General features: G+C 36.5%; 1 non-coding gene across 1 annotated transcript; it reads right to left on the reverse strand.

Annotated features, from left to right (window-relative positions):
- Positions 1-5,633: 5,633 nt before the first annotated feature.
- LOC125388101 (small nucleolar RNA U3) lies at positions 5,634-5,844 on the reverse strand. Its single transcript, XR_007228115.2, has one exon. It is a non-coding gene; the product is annotated as a small nucleolar RNA U3 (small nucleolar RNA).
- Between the last annotated feature and the right edge of the window lie 3,219 nt (positions 5,845-9,063).

Consider the following 9,063-nt stretch of genomic DNA (forward strand, 5'->3'; position numbering starts at 1 on the left):
GAAAATAATGGAAATATCATTGAATCCTAAGATTTAATAATTGAGGATTTCTTTTCTTTCTTAATTGAAAGTTCTTAATTGTGTTCCAACCTTGACACAAATACCTTGTTTGGCTATGAACTTAAACTTTTCTGGATTTTGGATACTATAAAATTTTAGTCTTAGACCTGATTCTCAGATTTCTCTGACATTTTTAACCTTAACGTTCTGTGTCCAGTAGATCCCCATTTCTCTCACAGTTTGTCATTTAGCTGCTGGTTAACAGTTCTTAGCTTTGAAAGAAAAACAGTTTTCTCCTCTATGGCATCATAAGTGATCTGCTAATTTAAGTGTCTTCATAGGTGAAGTTTTCTCCCAATTTTTTCACGGTTGGCTTCTTTTTTCTTTTTCATCCACAGAAGAATCTTTTCTACTGGGAAGGACAATATTGTAGTTTAACATCTTTTAGGCTGAGAAATTTAATTATTCATTTAGAGATTTTCCAGGTTCCCCCTGCCTTCTACCACACAGACAGTGGTCCGTATCGTTAGGTGGGTGGCAGATGAAAGAGTTCCAGGTACCACTCCTGTAGCTACTACATGTTTTTGTTTGCTTTGGGAGCTCCTAGCATCAACAGCCACAGTTCAGAGCTTCTGGAAGCAGACACAGGGCTGGATCACCACATTTGTTTGAGAGTTCTCTCAGATTAACAGCTGTAGGAAAAGGGGGAAGAAACTAATTTGTTTAGTAGAGAATGCAGAGACCTGACTCATCTTCTATAAAGTTGTAGCCTACTCTGAGGAAAATTCTGGCATGATATGATTGTTAGCCCATTTTCTGGGTTAGAATAGGAAAACTGGAGCTCTGCATCCCCATGCAGATCATTTATTAGTTGTAAATAACTCAGAGATGAGTATCTGGAGGTGATTGACAGCTAAGAGGTCTACCTGTCACTGTGCAGTTGTTTTATTTTTTTTTAAAAAAAAAGGAGGAAGGACTTGTATTTTTATCATAGTTACCACACTAGGAGACATTGACAGATGAAGTAGAAAACAGAATAAATAAGGATATGGCTACTGAGAATGACATTCTTCCCATTATTGATGAAAGTGCTATCAATAGAAACACTGCAAGTAACAAGTGCAGTGTAAACACATTGCCACTGCCTACGGATACTCACTCGTATTGATTAACTCAGAGTTTAAATATTTGGCAACGAGACACTTTCTTACAATTTTTAAAAGTCTTTCAAAGGCAAGCTCTACTGCAAATGTGGATTCCTATAGACTTCAAAGAACTGAAATTGTCAAGTGTATTCTGTTGGATAACATTGGAATATATTAGAAACGAAAGCTTCTCTCTATGATAACACGTCAGTCATGCACTTTTTAGCAACCAAAGGATCAAAGTATGGGAAGCATAGCAATTAGAAGACATATTTTGTGGTTAGTATAATGAAGATATTCCAAGTTCTAGGATTCAACTTAAACCATTCTTGGAAAAAATTTCAGCCGTTAAGTGCAAATGTTAGACTAAAATGTTTTTTTGATAAGGCATTCATTTCAAGTGGATAAGGAAAAAAGGAAATTAAACTTCATTTTAGTGATGATAATATTGGGCTTATGTTAAAAGTAGCCCTTGCTTGTGGAGATATGCCCTGAAATATTTATGGGCAAGCAGTAGAATTTTTTTGAATTTTTTAAAAAGTAGCTCACAGGGAATGGGAATAGCAGTTTCGATGGATATGTGTATAGGGAAATATGTAAACACAAGATGGGGCCGTGTTTAAATTTATTGGTGGCAACATGAGGCCTATAAAGTTCTCAGAAACTTTTTCATAACGAAAAGTTAAAAAAAAAGCATATACACATGAAACTAATTCTTAAATTCTGATGAGGCAAAAATATTAATAGGTAAGAAAGTTATAAATCATGAATAAGTAGATGAATTATATGGCTAGGTAATAGGCAATACAATTTCTTTTTGAAGTAACATATTTTTAAATACATCAGACTGTAAATTAAAATGCTGGGTCAGAAACTAGTCATAATTCACTTTTCCTGGAATGAACTAGGGACTTTAATAAGCAGTTAATGGCAGATTGTATTTTGCTTGTAATATATGGTCATGGCCTAGAAAAGTATAGTATCAGTGTTTGTCCTGGAAATAGCATCCGAGACTTGCCAGAAGTGCATGGCAGGGGCCTGTGGTCCAGAGCCATGTGACGCCTTTGATCAGGTACACAGACTAGTCCAACCATGCCCCCTTTAGTGATGTGCTTCCATCTATTGCAAGATAAAGTAAGAAGAAATAGGAATCTTCTTGAAACACACATGTGATAAGTATGTATTTTTACATTCTTTGTCTGAAAAATGATATTCTAATTTTTGTGAAGACAAAACTCGTTCATTTTTAAACATTTCAATATAAACTACTAAACATAGAAATAAAAAATAACTCATAATTGTCGAAGAAAGAATGAAATTCCAAGAACAGCACTCTTCTAACACAGTTGGGTACTTAAATATTATGTAATTGCTTATTTAATTTTTAAGATATGTGATACTTTGTTTTTAATAGGAGCATTGTCTTTCCTTGTACTGTGAAATATGGTTTTACATATGACTTGTTGTTTGTATATTTGAGACATTCTCTGGGAAACTGGGAGTATGATGAATCTTTTTGTGAAAGAAATTCTTCGAAGTATGTTGCAATTCCTTTTGTGACTTTGCATGTCACTTTGAAAAACTGAATCATGTCTACCCGGTATATTTTTTCTGTATTTTTCATTAGATACCATGGTTTATAGGTGACTAGGAGACCAGGCTTCTGGGTTGTACTGCTAAAGTCTCAATAGCATTGTTAGTTTTCTTCCAGTGTGAACCCTCTGTTGATTGAGAACCACCATAATGCTAGGGGATCTGGTAATATCTTATAGCTCTGAGAGCTCTGTTTTATTTATTTGAGACTACATTATATGTTGTATACATTATATATTTTATATATTCTATATATGTTTTCCTTTCAATATGCAGTATGTATTTAAATTTGATTTCACTTTTGACTTATGCTACATTTGCATTTTGTACAATGTGTACAATTTATCTTATTCATTTTTATGTCTTACAGCTTTTCTGAAATAGCCAATTTTAAATAATTTTAATGCCCATAACACAAAATTTGAATTTTGCTTATTATTCTGCCATATAACATTTTATATTTCATTTTTTATTTATCTACTTTAATTTCATGATTTTTGATAAATAAGATCACATTTTATCTTTGCAAAGGTAGTAGTATGGTAGTAGTTGGTGATACACTTAAATGTATGCTCTCAACTGTTTGAGGTATTTGACCCTGGGACACTTAGATTTAGAAATAATCTCATTACTTGAATCCTTTGTGAACATGCTCTTCTTTGGTCACTACTTGAACATCTTCTCAGTCATGTGTTATTCTTTTTCTTTCTTTCTAGATATTAGAGTTCTTTAAAGATCAGTGCGTGTGTGTGTGTGTGTGTGTGTGTGTGTGTGTGTGTGTGTGTGTGTAGAAAACAGGGCACTAACTTGAGTGTCTTTCCTTAGGCTCCTCCTTTTTGAGACAGGGCTTCTCACTTGCCTAAAATTTGCAAAGTATGCTTGGCAGACTGGCCAGTACCCACCAGAGAGTCTCCAATCTCCTCCCAGCATTGGGATTACGTGTGTGCGCGCCTGCTTGTGACACTTTTTCATCTGCGCTATATGCCTAACTCCTAATGTCCATTTCTTTATTTTCACCTCTCTTTGTCTCTCTTTTAATATACTTTATCAATTAGTAAAATTTTCGGCTATCATAGCAACTGAGTGAAAGTTAGAGTTTTCCAATGCATCCCTTCACCCACCCAGGTTTAGCTTCTCTCATTCCTCATAACTCCCTGTTATGAATATCCCTCGCTAGAGTGATGAATTTGTCATTACTGATGAATGTCTTTCAACATTTTATGAAGCAAAGTCTTTTAGACTTTAAAGTAGAGTTCACATCAGAGCTCACCATTGGTATATCACAGTGCCACACAGAGTAGTTTTACTGCCCTACACATTTGTGTGCTCTCATTTATCCTTCCTTGCTTAACAACCAACACTCTTCCTAATATTTCCACTTTTGCCTTTTCTAAAATGTCATTTTTTATCCAAACCATTTATCCCAGCCCACTGACTATGGGGGCGAAAATGTACCAGACTGAGCCCATCCCTGTATGGCCTTTTTGAACTGACTTCTATTAATACAAACTGAAGTTTCTTCCATGTCTTTTCTGACCTCCTAGATAATGTTTTCTAGTGCTGAAAAATAAACCATTGACTGTATGCACTGTAGTCAATCCAGTCACCTCCTAACAGACATATTGATTGTTTATAATTTGGGCAATTGTAAATAAATCTGCTGTAAGCATTTTTTTTGTTCAAATGCCAATTTTCAGTCCCCTTGGATGAATATAAAGGATTAAATCTGGTGATTGTGAAAGAACATGTTTAAGTTTATAAATTTTATAAGACAGTTCCAAACTGTCTTCCAACATACCTTTCTACCAACAAATAATGGAAATCCCTGCTTTTCCACATTTTCCACAGCACTTTGCAAAATAAGTGCTCTTTCTTGTTTGTGTGCAGTATAATAGGTATGTAATAGTATCTCTTTATTTTAGTTTTCATTTCCCAATGATCTTTCACAAGGAGTATTTATCTCCTCACTTTCTATACTTATTTCTTTTCCAGGGAAATTATCTATTGAAATGTTTGGTACATTTGTAATCAATTTGTACATTTTTATATTGTTAAAATTTAAGAGTCCTTTGCATATTTCTGGTAAAAATTCTTTATGTGAATTCTTTGGCAAACATTTCTGCTAATTTTTGACTTGTGCTTTTATTCTCCTGATATTTTGCAGAACAGAAATTTTTAATGAAATATTGACAAAGGAGAGAACATGAAACAGTGAAACCAAGCTACTCTTGAACAAAGAGAGCTAGAACAGCTAGGTATCTACAAATAAAGGAAGGAATTCAAAAACAGCCATTTTTCCACCATAAAAATTGCATAATATAAAATGCAAACCTAAAAAGCATTAAAAAAATCAAGATGATTTTGAGTTCATCGATGATGACTTATATCCAGGGCTAAAAGCATTTTCTATGAGAGGAAAAAAATGTTAACTTAGATTTTATTAAAATGTGTGTACTTTCTCACTCTAGGTTGTTGCTGAACAGTATCGCCACATTCATCATTTCAATTCTCACTTTTGTATTTGACATAGAATCACACCCTCGATCCAGGTTTACCTCCTGATTATAGACTGTTTCTTCTTAACATTCATGCGTATTTCAACTTGTTAGCTCTATAGTTTCCCCAAGAACAGTCTGTAGACAGCCAAAGTGTTTGTCTTCCTTTTTAAAAACGGATATTTAGGAGCCAGCAAGACGGCTCAGTTGGTAGGAGCACTTGCTGTGCAAACCCAATGTTCTGAGTTAGATCCTGGGAATCCATGTAAAGGTAGGAGAGACGTGACCTCACAAAGTTGTGTTCTATCATCCCCATGGACAGACACATTATACAAACATGTGTGCAATAGCAATAAATAAAATCTGTACCTGAAAAAAAAACCATGATCTTTGTGATTTGTCCACTCAGAATGCCTTCTCTGTCTCTCCCTCTCCCAAAGGAAGAGAACAATTAGCGATGGCAAGAGGCAGCTGCAGGAAAGCAAGACCAAGAAGCAGCTTCTCACTGAGGAGGGAAGGTTTCTTTTAATCCTTGTGGGCTCGGACACTCTACACAGTCCCAGAAACTTCTCTAGTCATGGACCATATCTGATCACTGCAAGTACAGTCTTTGTGTGATCTCTATATTTGTTCCTTAAATTGATGACTTTCTAAAATCAGCACTCATTTCATGCTTAGGTCAGAATCTGTCACTCAAAGCATCTTTCTATTTTTTTAAATCATTAATTTGGTGCTATTTGTATCAATTATTATAATCTCATCCTTGATTTTCAAAAAGTCACTTTTTTCCATATTCATCAATAATTAGTTTCTCCCTGATATTCTTTTTTTAAAAAAATCTATAACGATTGTGTTAGTTTTCTCCTCTGCCATCAGAAATTTACTTCATCACCATCCTCAGCATGACACACTCAAGTGTATATATGACCATGCTACTTGTTGTTTTCTTCATTTGTTTGTTTTCAAGGTAGAAATGATGATACAAATAACTTAAGAAAAATATAAATTTAACAGCATGTATGTGGCATGTTAGGCACCTTTCAAATTTCCCAGTATTGTTTCCTCCTGCTTTTCTAATTACCTTGATCTATAATGACACCCAACCTTCCATTTTTAAAACTTTACACGCTGAGTTACAAATCAACATTGTATTGGTGTGTTTCTTGTTTTGCTGGGAACAGATTCTCTGTCCTTTAGCATCTTTCTGATTGTTAGATTAGGGACAGACTATGATGATTGGGAAAGAAACAAGAGCACAACTCCAACCTCAACGGAAGAAAACTGCCCTTAATTAGAACAACAAAAAGCAACAACCTTTGTGGGAGTGGTGGTTGAACACTCAGGAGTCTTTGGGACAGGCTTACATCAGAAAGTTGAGGGTACAAGGAGAGATCCCCAGATTGTTCTCTGGACAGAGGAGAGGGTGCCTGAACCGGCCTTGGCCCATAACCATACTGATGAATATTTTGCTTATCACCATAGAACCTTCATCTGGCGATGGATGGAGATAGAGACAGAGACACACATTGGAACACTGGACTTAACTCCCTAGGTCCAAACGAGAAGCAGAAGGAAAGAGAACGTGAGCAAAGAAGGCAAGACCAGAGGGAACCTTCATCCGACGATGGATGGCGATACAGACGGAGACCCACATTGGAGCACCGGACTGAGCCCCCCAAGGTCCAAATGAGGAGCAGAAGGAGGAAGAATATGAAAAAGGAAATCAGGACTGCGAGGGATGCGTTCACCCACTGAAACAAGGGGACTGATCTAATGAGAGTTTACTAAGGCCAGTTGGACTGGGACTGAAGGAGGACGCAATCCAACCAGATTCTCTGAATGTGGCCAGATTCTCTGAATGTGACTGGCCCGGAGTCTTTCTGAAAAGCCATTGACAGCGACACTGGGACTTGTTTCCTCTGCATATACTGGATTTTGGGGATCCAGTCTGTCTGGACACTCACCTTCCTGGACCTGGTGGGAGGGGGGAGGAACTTGAACTTTCCACAGGGCAGGAAACCCTGACTGCTCTTAGGGATGGAGAGGGAGGAGGAGAGGGAGTGGGGGGAGGGAGGGTGTTGGGAGGAGGGACGGAAATGGAAACTTTTATAATTTAATAAAATTACTTTCTCATAAAAAAAAAGAAAGTTGAGGGTAGGGAAGTTACAGGTGTTAAGCATGGGCTATGACAGGTTTTTCTGAGAATACGTTAAGTGTGGAACAGCCCAGTGGACTGTCCAGGGTTGGGGTCACAGAGTGGAACATCTCTGGGTCAAACCAATGTTAGACCAAGACTGATTACTTTCCCAATTGTTGAATTGCATCATCATGATAGTGCCTCTGCTTCCTCAGGTTACATCTGGGCTACTTTTCCTGTGTTCCCCTACTACCTTGGTTATTATTAGGTAACACCAATTCAGGGAATTTTCTTAAATAAATGATTGTTCAATGGAGTTTTAGAAGAGTTGCTGACAGTGGTATGTGGTTCACTACTATTGACCCAGTGAAAGTAATTATGCAGCAGATCCTGCCTCAAACCAAGGACATTGAGACTCATCTGAGTTCAGACTGAATGTCTGTGTCTGCATCCCTAGCATCCTTAAGTCAGAAGCTGAAGCAATGATGGTGAGGGCCATCAGGCAAAGATCTTCCATTATCATTTTTTTAATTGTCACTCATGATCTTCCTTGAAGCTAAATATTAGACATATTTATCTTACTGAAAATTAAAAAAAATGTTTAGACAAAAATGTATAACTCTATAATGAATGGGGAAATAATCATTGGAATCTTCTTAATCACTATGTCTTCTTTGGTAACTCTTTATTTTCATTTTTTTTTGTTTAAATCACTTGACTTAAATACATGCCTTGTTCAAGGATATTTTTCTATAAAACTTACCAATTGCTATATCCTTTTAAACTCTACCTCTAGAACATGAAGTTAAAAGTTAATCATAAACCAGAATGCCATGGTTTTTCATGCTCACAGCACAAATACATATGAAACTCTTACCTCTGGCCTAGAAATGAATTATCTAAATTCATTTCATTCACTTTATACTGAGAGGATACAAGTAATAATATTTGGTTTTTCTGGGCTAGCGAATGACAAAATGTCTGGAATACATGAATATTCTCAAGACCAAAGCAGCATTTGCTTCCGACTCAAATAAAAGCTCCAAGATTTTAAGCCTTTGTAGCAAGACGGATTCATTAAAAATTCAAGTGGTTTCAGAAGTCTGAACTTTGGGGCTTTCTAGCAGACTTGAAACTAAAAATTAATGCCTTGTATAGGCTTAAGCTTTATTCCTAACTTATAGTACATCTTTGGAGCACTTTTTCCCAAGTAAATATTTTTAGAAGATTCTATAGCATCTTCCCAGGTTAGCCTTACTTGAGTTATGCTATATAGATTCGGAAGACTTGGGCTCCAGTGGGTTTTGTATCTTAGGTGGCTGCTGAACTTCTGGCTGGCATACATCCCTCTCACAACTTCCATTATCTAATCTCTAAACTTGGGGTCACATGTGTCAGAACATTTCCTATGGCATGATTAATAAAAATCCAGAGACAGATAGTAGGATTCAACCTGAAGGTCAGAAAAACAAAACAACCAGCTACTGGCTCTTACCCCTACTTCAGTCTGAAATGGCAATCCTGCCTCCAGGAATCTCAGAATGAGAGTTGTTTCCTTCCATTTTAAAGTCCTCTCTTGGGCTGGAATTAAAGGTGTACATCACTAGCACCCAGTTTCTATGGCAAATTAGTGTGGCTATTTGGATTAAAGATGTGTGTCATCAATTTCTGGTCTATAAGACTGACCAGTGGG

The sequence above is a fragment of the Myodes glareolus genome, chromosome 11 (genome assembly GCF_982192425.1).
Source record: "Myodes glareolus chromosome 11, mMyoGla1.1, whole genome shotgun sequence".
Classification (NCBI taxonomy): domain Eukaryota; kingdom Metazoa; phylum Chordata; class Mammalia; order Rodentia; family Cricetidae; genus Myodes; species Myodes glareolus.